Consider the following 11,083-nt stretch of genomic DNA (forward strand, 5'->3'; position numbering starts at 1 on the left):
ATAATGAAAAATGTTTGGATAAAGGCGAAAAAACCTATTTTGACCCATTTTGGTGCTTGGTTAGATGACTTCACGAGTCCCTTCCAATCCAAACTATTCTATGACCCTGAAGAAGGTCAAAAGAAAATCCTGACAGATTGAATATTTTGAAGGATGCCTTTCCTACTTCGGTTTAACACTCCAGCAAAGAGGAGAACAGCATGACTGGAGCTGGGGGGAAGAGAGGGGAGAGTGACTAACGAGCAGGAATCAGCAGCAGGGCAGCAGCCTGTGCTGCACCTGCCCAGCCAGCCCCAGGCCAGCCTGGGCACGGCATGGGGAGCACCATATGCACTGCAGGGCTGAGAGCAGCATCTCACACTGCCCTGCAGATGGGGGAAACAGCCCTGCCCTTGAGCAAGGTCAAAGAGAGGGATTTTGGAAGATGGGAAGCTCCAGAGTGCAGGGTTTGATTTAAAGCACAGTGGGTTTGTGGTGCTGAGGCACTGAAGGTGTGCTCAGGGACACGACGTGCAGGAAGGGCTCTGCCACAGTCATGGGAGAGTCTTTAGAGCAGAAATGAGGGTTGATAGGGTTACATGAAATTTACAATAAAAGGAAACTCAGCAAATTTGGCACTTGGGATGCAGATTTTGGATAGCTCCTGTTTTCCTCTGTGCACTATATCCGTGCTTTAGGTGGTGTTTGAAGGAATTATTTCAAGCAGGATGTAGTTGAATGACAAGGCAAAATAGCCTCTGTTAATGCTGTTACCATGTGTACAAGCTATGTAATGCTACTTTTTTCCTAGTAAATGTATTTTCTTCCCAGTTTTGAGTTTCCCTGATTGGCTGGGTCTGTTCCACTTGGGATAAAATAGAAGAAGATGCAGTGTGTGGTAGATTTAACAACCTGTGGGATGCAGGGGTGAGGTCCCTTCTCCAAGGCAGGCAGGACGTTGTTGTCTTTTCTGTGTTTTGCTTTCCTTTCTTTGTGTTTCAAGTGAATATGTCTGGAGGATGAAGAATGGGTCACTTCCCTGACTTGCTTTTCTGCCTAAGTCAGGGAGAGAATTCATGGCAATCCAGGAGAATTCAGAGAGCCATGGGCAGAAAATCCCCTGGTCAGGATGGCCTCTTCCCAGGATTTCAGCCTGCTTTCTCCTCCAGGTCTCTTCCTTTAATAGGAACATAAAATGAGGGCTTTGAATGGCCCAAGGGTGTGACTTTTATTTTTTGCTAGGTCAATATATTGGAAATAGTCAAGGTTGGATGGGGCTTGGAGCAGCCTGGGAGGTGGCAGGGGGTTGGAATGACATGACCTTCAAGGACCCTTCCAACCCAAAGCATGCCATGATTCCATGGCTCCATTGGGAACTGAGAGCTGGAAATCAGCAGGAATTTGCTGCTGGCACTGGAAGGGGTGGGAAGCAGCCAGATCCCCCTGGCATGAAGGACATCAGCACCCCAAAGCCAGGTAGGACATGAGGGCTCAGCTGGAAAAGCTCCACCAGAATCACAAAGCTTTAAAATCCATTTAGTGGCGACTGCAAAATGTTTTGCATAAACTCCTTTTCTTCCTGCCTATATATGAACACATCCAGATCAATCACCGAGCTCAAAAATCTTCCTGGTTCTTTTGTGAACATCCTGCTTTGTTATTCCTTTCATTTGTCTTGCACAGAACAAGCCAGCACCGAGAAAATAACTTATTGTGGATGATCAGAAAGACCTTTTCTCCCTTGCTTTTCAAACAGCAGTACACAGAAATGGAATGTTGTCTGTACACAGAGTTGCTGTTTTCCATATATAACCAAGGTGTCACGCAGCTCATTATTTCAGGGAAAAAATCAGTGTCAACAACCAAGGCTTGTGGCTGTCGTTGGGTTTATTAAAAACAAAAACGTTTGATCTCTAGAAGAAAGAAAAGAAATCAGCTCCTGGATTTTAGATTTTTTATTCCTGGACTTGGTCTTCTCTAAAAGCATCAAAAAATGAAAAATCTAAGGTGACGTCCTCCATTCTCATGGCCCCTAATAGCCAGTCACTCCACCAATTTTTCTAAGTTTATCTTTAATCTACTATTCCCAAACTAATTAGGAACTGAAGGTCTTTGGACTGATTTTCATTTTGTCTTGAGTTATTGTGACATCTTTACTACAAATTCTTTCTCAGTCTAATTAAATTCCTGCAGCATAAATGTCATTTTTCATATCATCACCTGTGGTAGCCTGACTTTGCCTCAGTCTCCTGATGAGGGACTGACTCCCTTCCTTCCAGCTTCATATTTGAAAAGTTTGGCTTGGAGTAAGAACTTCTCCAGGCTTAGCGCAGACAGGGATTTCATTAATATCTAGGCATTCAAATTGATGGGGTTTTATTAGAAATATCCAACAGTTGTTCTCTTCTATTAGTTTTCAGAAGAATATTTCAATTTGTGCCTTCCTCAAAGCCCAGAGGCAAAGGGCTGAGTTGTGCTCTGAGCCTGGCCCTGAGCTGCCAGGACCCAGCACAGCCCAGAAATCCTCTGCTCTGCTTGGAAACATGGTGCAGGGGCTTATCTGCTAAACAAAATCCAAATGAGAAATGTTGATACTTAATGAAATATAAGTTTGAGGATTTCACAAAAGAAATCTGCTGTCTCTGCTTTAATTTATTAGGGAGAGTTATGTGCAGATGGTATATACAGAGCTATTTCCTGACAGTACTCCAGAGTAAGTTGATTTGTGGTTTAATGACTTTTATCAAAATGAAATAAGCATTTGATCTTTGGATTTGATCTGGCTATATCTGCAGCTGCTACACCACTACAGCAATTACTTCCAAACTGGGCTTTTTGCCCAGGCAAATGGAGTTCGTCCTTGTTTCATGTCTCATTGACTGTCCTGATAATACACACAGTACTACTGTAGGTTTTTTTCTTCCTCTAAATTTGATAGGTGTGAAAGTAAGAGAGTAATCCCCTTTTTATTTTAGTATCAGTGTTGTTTTATTATAATCCATTCACTACTCTGGTTAATTTTATCTCGAAGCTGCTCCTAACTAAAAAATTCAATACAAGAATGTGTAATTTTCTCCACATAATCCTGCCATGCCCCTCTATAGAGAATCAAGAAATTCATTTATGAATTCTAAATCTCAGACCCCTCGTGGTAATCTTCACATCTGTCCAGTGGTTTAGGGATGAGTTTGTAGGGATATGCTGTGCACCCATGCTGGGCTAAATCCATCCTAATGGATTTCAGTGGAAGGCAATGGAGTTATACTTGGAATCAATTTACCCCCATGTATCCACCTCTGAAATAGTGTTGTTTTTTGTTTTGGTTTTTTTTTTGTTGTTGGCTAATTAATTCCTGTCAGAATGAAGCTGTTAAGGTTAGCAATTCTTTTTCCATGACCATACTTCATTTTTATTTACTGCTCAGGCCAAGATTTGCCCAAGTTCAGCCTCAAGAACTCCCGGTGGGAGATGGTTGTCGTGATTAAGGGTTCTTAGGGCTTGTTGCTGCCAGCTGTGCCTTCCTGAGGAGCTGCAGCTGTATTTGTGAGCAGGGCGTGGGAGGCAGGAGCTGCTGAGGTGGCTGGCAGCCAGTTCACCTGGGCCAGAGCAGCAGCAGGGAGCAGTCCCTGGACCAGGCCAGGCTGGATGAAGATGTTCTGGAAGCAGCCTTGGTTTGGAGCCAGCAGCTCCGAAATCTGCTGATTCACAGTGGCCAGGAGAGGCAGTCAGAAGGAATTATAAAATGAGAGAAAGATCTTTGTTCTCCCCTTTTTTACAGTCACTTCGGGACAAGGCTCTTCATGCTTTGCGTGGCTGGAAGGTAGATTTTAAACTGTCTCTTTTTTGGCTGGATATTTCTTAGAGATAAGCAATAAAAATGGCACTAACTGGGAAGTGACTGGTGGATGAGTTGCCTGGAGATTTGCAGTGCTACCAGGAGCTCTGTGAGAAGGCGGCTCAGCCTCGGAGCCGGGGAAGGTTTTCTTGTGCCAGGGTTGCTGCTGCATCTTTAGTAAATCAAACTCCTTGCACAGTACTTGCTCCTTAATCCAGGAAAATTAAACCACCAGCCACAGCTACATTGTCCAGCCATCTGCTCTCCCAGGTGCTCCCACGCCTGAGCAGAGATGGAGGGATGTGACCTAGAATCCCACTGCAGAGCTGGGATCATTCCCAGCACAGTCCCAGCCTTCTTCAGTCTTCTGCATGGCATCAGATAAAGTAAACATCAAGATTTTATGTGAGAGCATATGTCCATTGCATAATTCATTAGAGTTCTTCTCCACAACTATTTTTAGGTATTTTTCAATCAGAAGTAGAGGGTGAGGATTACTCGGGAAAAGGAAAAGATAAGAAAATAATGGGGGAGCTTAGAACGATGGCTAGGTACTTCTGGGACTGAGATCTGGCCATTTAGCTGTGTGTGTTTGGTTTTTTGAATAATTGTTTCTGTCCTGGACAATTCCACAGACCTTCATGACAGCTTGGTGGTGGGATGGTGTAAATCCAACAGCACAACAGGAAACCTGCTCCTTTTTTACTCAGCACTGCTGCTAAAACCCCTGTCAGGCCAGACACCACCTCCCATCATTTCAGGTTGTATCACTCCACCACCCTGAATGTGGTTATTCCCAATTTCCAAACACTAAACACATCCAAAGCCATTTCCTCTCCGTTTTGCAAAGCATCCACTGAGTGTTGCTGGGACACAGCGAGCAGAATTGGTGGTTTCCCTGCTCAGGTTGTGCAAAATACCTTGTAACTGCAAATCATCACAGCTGCCACAGCTTCCTCTCATGTGTCAGCAGGCTGTGAGCTGCACCCAGGCTGTGTGAACACCTGGGATGTTCCTGGGCTCTCAGATTTGCCGGGCCTCGTTTCACCCCACATGTGCAGGGTTTGCTGTAAGAAAGTGAGGACAAGAATCCTAACCACACCCCAAACCCCACGTTGTACAGCATGAGTTACTGGCAAGAAATGGAAGGAGGAGTTATTTTGAGGTTTTTACACTTCCCTATTGCTAGGAGACACTTCTTGGGCACACAGGGCTCGTCAGGCTCCCAGAGCGGCCTCCTCGGTGCCGCGGCGTCCATGGCGATGCATGGGGCAGCTCTGAGGGAGACAGGGAGGAGGAAATGGGGATGGGAGCTGCTTTTCATTTTCAGTCTTTCTGAGACAATTGCAGAACATCTTTGTGCTGTTTTTCTCCCTCAGTTTTTCTCAATGGGGGAAATAACAGTAAAAAGGGAGAGTGGGAGCCATGGAATGCAGACGTGGAATCAGCTGCAGGTGCCAAGGAGAGCCTGGTGACTGAAGTGCCACCTCTGGCTGGACTTGGTCACAGCTTTCATGGCCTGCTCTCTGCAGAGTACGGTCACAATGGATGTGGTTACACCACATTTGGGCCAAGTTTGTACTCTTGGGAAGGGGCGAAACCACAGCACTGCCAGCCAAGTCTGAGCCTGTCCCTGATGGTCAGTCCATGCACAGCATCACCTACCAGCACTTGAGTCCCACCAGGGCAGCCCTCAGGGAGCACATGATCAGCACCAGCCTCACCACCTGTGACCCCAGTGTTTAAAATTCTCAGTTCTGACCAAAAATTATTCATTTTCCACAAGGCACCTCAGTTTGGGCTGATTGAGGCTGGGGTTGTAAATGGACAGATCTCCTGGGGGTTTGTCATGGGTGGGCAGAGCCTGGAAAAAACCAAAGCTGTCAGGAGAACATGGGAATTTGTCATGCAGAAGGGAGTTGCTGAGACAACTGTGGAGTATCTCACACTGTATTTTTCACACTAATGCCAGATGGCCAGGAATGGGATCCCCCACGTTCTCCTCCCAGTCTGAGAAGACAAGAAAATAAACAAGGAAAATGTCTGTGCTGATGGCATCTGTTGGGTCCCTCATAAGGTGAGTCACTGCTTTTGATTGCTGAAATAATTAGGATTTCTTTCTAATTGGATTCTCATGTTAACCCTTACTGTACCATGGATCCCAATCATCCTTTTAGTTCCTGGCAGGAGGTTGGGACTGGATGATCTTTAAGGTCCCTCCCAACCCAAATCATTCTGGGATTTTGTGGAAAATGAGACTTGGCAGCAATTCCAGGTGAGGACATTTTGCACCAGTTGGGCTGTTGGTGTGGAACCCCATCCCTCTGCTGCTCCCATCACCTACAGGACCATCCTGGGGGTGATCAAGACTCAGTTTCTTTCCAGCTACAGGACAAGAGTGCAAGGAATTACAGGAGAGGAAACACAGGGCAGAAATCTGTGGAAATATTTGAGTGTGGGGTGCTCTGCAGCAGGTTTTATTTAGGAGGTTCTTGACACATACAATCCATGCTCCCTGAGATCCCTGCACTCCTGCCAGGCATATGTGCATACACATTTATTTTTAAACCCTTACATGCAGCATTTCCTACCTGGCTGGTGCACCAAAGCAGTTTTTTTCCTTAGCAAATAAGGGAAAGATCTGGGTAAGTATAAATGTGTTTCTTAACAGCCTTGTTTGTGACAAAATTGCCAAGTAAATCTTCACACGACATCGGGCTGCGAGTATTTGAGTCACATTTGGACAGCAAAGCCCACTGCATGCAGCTTTCATGACAATATTTCTCTCAAGCACAGTCTGTCTCTCATGTCTTTCTGAACATTGTTTAAAGAGCTGATGAAAGGGCTGAAAACTTTTCAAACTTTCCTTTTCTTGGGTCTCTTCAGCTCAGTCTTTCATCACTCAGTCAATAAACAGTGGAGGACTCTTCTGAACTGCAGTGGGAGCGAGGAAGAGAAGGGGAAATTAATGATATCACCAAATTGAAACTCTTTCAAGTTCCCTTTAATTGCAGAGGGCACAGGGAGCTCATTCAGTTTTAATTCTCTGATCTCTCGCTGTCCCCAGGGGAGCAATCTGCCTCTCCTCCCACGCCGCACGCGATTTTCCTGGGCTGGTTCCTGGCTCGCAGCTCGGGGCTCCTGTGCAGTGCAGAGCCCTTCCCGGGGGGAATTGGCAGTGGGACGGCAGCCACAGCTGCCCACTGAGGTGCTCACACTGGTCTTGGGCACCACACAGGGCTGATCCTGCTCTGCCAGTCCCTTGGTGCCCGTTTGGTGCCTCAGCTGCTCATCTATGGACTGGGAGTCACAGGATCACACAAGGATTTTAGCTGGAAGGACCTTAAACCTCATCCAGTGCCACTCTGGCCATGGGCAGGGACACCTTCCACTGTCCCAGGGTGTTCCAATCCCTGTCCAACCTGGCCTTGGGCGCTGCCAGGGATGGGGCAGCCACAGCTCCTCTGCACAGGTGAGTGCCACATATCCAAGCCGTCCAAATTTAAGAGAGAAAACAATTAAAACCCCAAGAACATCCAAAAATTGCTGTTGTCCACTGAGGAGCTTCAGCTGAAGGCACCAAGCATTCCCTGGCTGTCTTTGTCTCATGGGAAATATCAGTGCAAGGGGCTGAAAACTGCTCAAAGAGCCATTCCCACCGTGGAAAAGCCTGAGGATTACCATCACAACAGGTCCCTGGGCAGAAACATGAAGCATAAAGCTTTAAATTCAAGTCACACTGATAAGAATAACAAATAAAGAGACCAAATTCCCTTAAAAAATGGGATTACTGAGGCCGTGGGGAAGAAATATTTTAAAGGAAGTTAAAGAGAAGTTAATCTGCTTTTATGTAATTTGTTTTCCTATTCTTCCCGAACTGGCTTGCTTTGGAGACAGCTGCTTTCAAGGTTTACAGCCGTGCATATGGTTGGGAGGGCTGGAATTGGCAGCGCTTGGCATGACAGAATAATGGCTAACTGGAAAAATGGCTGGGTAGATAATTTACAGATGATACGACCACATCAAACCCAGTGAAACACAACCCGTTCATTTTTACAGCCTCCAGACTGCTGCCTGTTGTGCTGTGTCCCTCCTGATGGCTCTGCTGTCACACAGCCCCTCCCCTCCCCTCCCCTCCCACGGGCAGGATCCCATGGAAATCCTCATTCCTGGAGGGCTGGATATGGACAGGACAGAATCCCATGGAAATCCTCATTCCTGGAGGGCTGGACAGGAACAAGACAGAATCCCATGGAAATCCTCAGTCCTGGAGGGCTGGATATGGACAGGACAGGATCCCATGGAAATCCTCATTCCTGGAGGGCTGGATATGGACAGGACAGGATCCCATGGAAATCCTCATTCCTGGAGGGCTGGATATGGACAGGACAGAATCCCATGGAAATCCTCATTCCTGGAGGGCTGGACAGGAACAAGACAGAATCCCATGGAAATCCTCAGTCCTGGAGGGCTGGATATGGACAGGACAGGATCCCATGGAAATCCTCATTCTCGGAGGGCTGGACACAAATGGGAGAGGATCCCATGGAAATCCTCATTCCTGGAGGGTTGGACACAAACAGGGCAGGATGCCATGTTTGGAAGGCTGGACATGGACAGGGCAGGATCCCATGGAAATCCTCATTCCTGGACGGCTGGACATGGATGGGTTTGAGTTCCACTTCCTGTTTTTCTGTTTAAACTGGAAACAAGGATTAGTGTTTGGTTTGAGATTTTAATACCCAAGGATAGATTAAGACAAAGGCAGCCTGATGTTAGATGACCATTAAATACCAAATGCTATCAAAATCTCCAGCAGCATCAAATCAAGCCCTAAATCCTAAAAGCTTTATACTTTTCCCCCAAAATTACACCTGAGTATCACCTTTGGAGCCGTGTTGTTCTTTGTTCAGCAATAAATGAGCAATTCCTGGAGAAATCCCAGTTGGGGTAGTCCTGGCCCTCCCTTGGCCAAGCCCTGAGTGAAAGGCAGATTCTCGTGGCTCAATTACAGAGCAACTAAACAAAATGGAAATGTTGATGTTCATTATTGATTTTATCCTTTGCTGCTCTGGAATGGTGCTAGTGGGAGCTGTTATGATCAGATTACCTTAAAACTTACTTACAGAATGAAGTGCTTAATTTATCCCCCCTTTTTTCCTTTCCCAAAGCAATAAAACGGGAAGGGATCAGCTGTGCTTCCTGTAGAGCAGCCCTTCTCTTTTTGGTTTTCTTGCTGTGTTTGTGTAATTCATCTTTTATCACTCTCAAAATCTTTTTTTAGAGCATTTTGCATTTGTTATATCTCCTCAAGTAATCGCTCATATTGGTTATGGAATAGAATAGACTGTGATTGTTGGAGATATAACTGCAAAATGTTTCCAATTTCTGGGAATATCTATTGAAAACTACATTTACTGAACATCCATCTCCAGCTCCCTGTGCTGTCAGGTCACAGCTCCGTGTCCCTACAGCCTGCATGTCTTTGGGATTCAAGTCAGCCAGGCTGATTCTGGTTTAACTGAGGATCTGGGAAGTGCTGCATTCTGAGTGATATATCCTCTCATAATCTGGGAGGTTAAATGGTTTTTCTGATTTGATTCTTTACTGCCTTCCCCATTTCACATCAGATGAAACCGGCTGTGAAATGGCAGCAAATGCAAGTGGCACATTTGTGTGCTGAGTGCCTGCAGCGAGCTGGGGAAGAGGAATTGGCCTTTAATTGCCCCTCATTAGTCATTTGCTGTGTACAATATAACTGGCAATTGCAGAAGGCAAGGGGGCTGAGAAATGCAGCCCCTGTCCTTACCCCAGGCTGGCTGTGGGGCTGGAAGTGGCTCTGACTGAGGCACCAAAGTGCCCAGTTCCTGCCAGGTCGGAGGCCCTGCAAGCTCTGCCCCTTGGCTGGGCTCAGGGAGGGTGGGTGAGCATGACCAGAGAATCCCAAAGAATTGTCTGAGTTGTAAGGGACCTCAGAGCCCACCCAGTGCCAGCCCTGCCATGGCAGGGACACCTCCCACTGTCCCAGGTGCTCCAGCCCCAGTGTCCAGCCTGGCCTTGGGCACTGCCAGGGATCCAGGGACAGCCCCAGCTGCTCTGGGCACCTGTGCCAGGGCTGCCCACCCTAATTCCCAATCTCCCATCCATCCATGCCCTCTGGCAGTGGGAGCCATTCCCTGTGTCCTGTCCTTCCATGCCTTGTCCCCAGGCCCTGGAAGGAGCTCTGAGGTCTCCCTGGATCCTTCTCTTCTCCAAGCTGAACCATCTTGTTCTTCTTGTGCTCTCTGTTCACACCCCTGTGGAGTCTGGCTCTCTGTCCCCTCGGGCCCCTGGTGGGCACCTGATCCTGAGCAGAGCACTCAGCCCAGGCCATCTCCTTGCAAAACCACGGAATCAGGGAATGCTTGAGGTTGGAAAAGATCTTTAAGATCATCGAATCCCCTCACAAACCAGCACTGTTCCCACTGTGCTGCCACCCAGGGGTGATCCCAGTGACCCTGCCATGATCCTCTCCAAGTGCCACTCAACAGGGGAGCCTGCCTTTCAAAGGAACAAGTCTTTTAATCCGTGGATTCATCAGATTTAACCCTCTCCTTGCTGTGTCCCGCCTGCATTCCTTGGCAGCGAGCAGCTCTGATCCCAGCTCTTCCCACCACTCCTCTCCCTGACCAGCCCTTGGGAAGGAGGGTGGAGATTTCTGTGCCTTAGCAGATGGCAGCAAATCCTGATACCTGCATTTCATAGCCTGGCCCGTGGGGTTGGAGTGATGTATTTACTCCAGCACCTAAAGTCAATGAATTACATCCAACCCTGCAAATGGTCATAAATATGATGTCTGTGTGAGCTGAGGTAATTGCCTGCTTTATATATGTGTTTATCTTCCCTGCATTGCATACACAACGTGCATTATGTCAGGGAGATGACAAAGAGCAGCCATAATGCTCCTCAACTGCATATTTCTTCTTAGTTTATGGCTGAGGCTCGGAGTTATCTTATGCAGAGTTGGCTGCAGTGGTTTAATATAAATTAACATACTTAGAAAATGTCAAGGAGCATTAATTGACAATTTCAGAAGCCTACCTTGCTAAATACCAGTTCAGTTCTGAAGCTTGTCTCTGCAAGCTTAATATATGGAAAATAATGCTTATTCGTGAATGGCTTATGTAACTTGGCATTAATTACGTGGCTGTCACAGATGGTCTCTCTACAAAACCAGGTGCCAAAAATAAAGTTTCAAGCCCCACAAGGGAACTTCTGGGCTGGGTACTC

Source organism: Molothrus aeneus, chromosome 12 (assembly GCF_037042795.1).
Source record: "Molothrus aeneus isolate 106 chromosome 12, BPBGC_Maene_1.0, whole genome shotgun sequence".
NCBI classification, from domain to species: Eukaryota; Metazoa; Chordata; class Aves; order Passeriformes; family Icteridae; genus Molothrus; species Molothrus aeneus.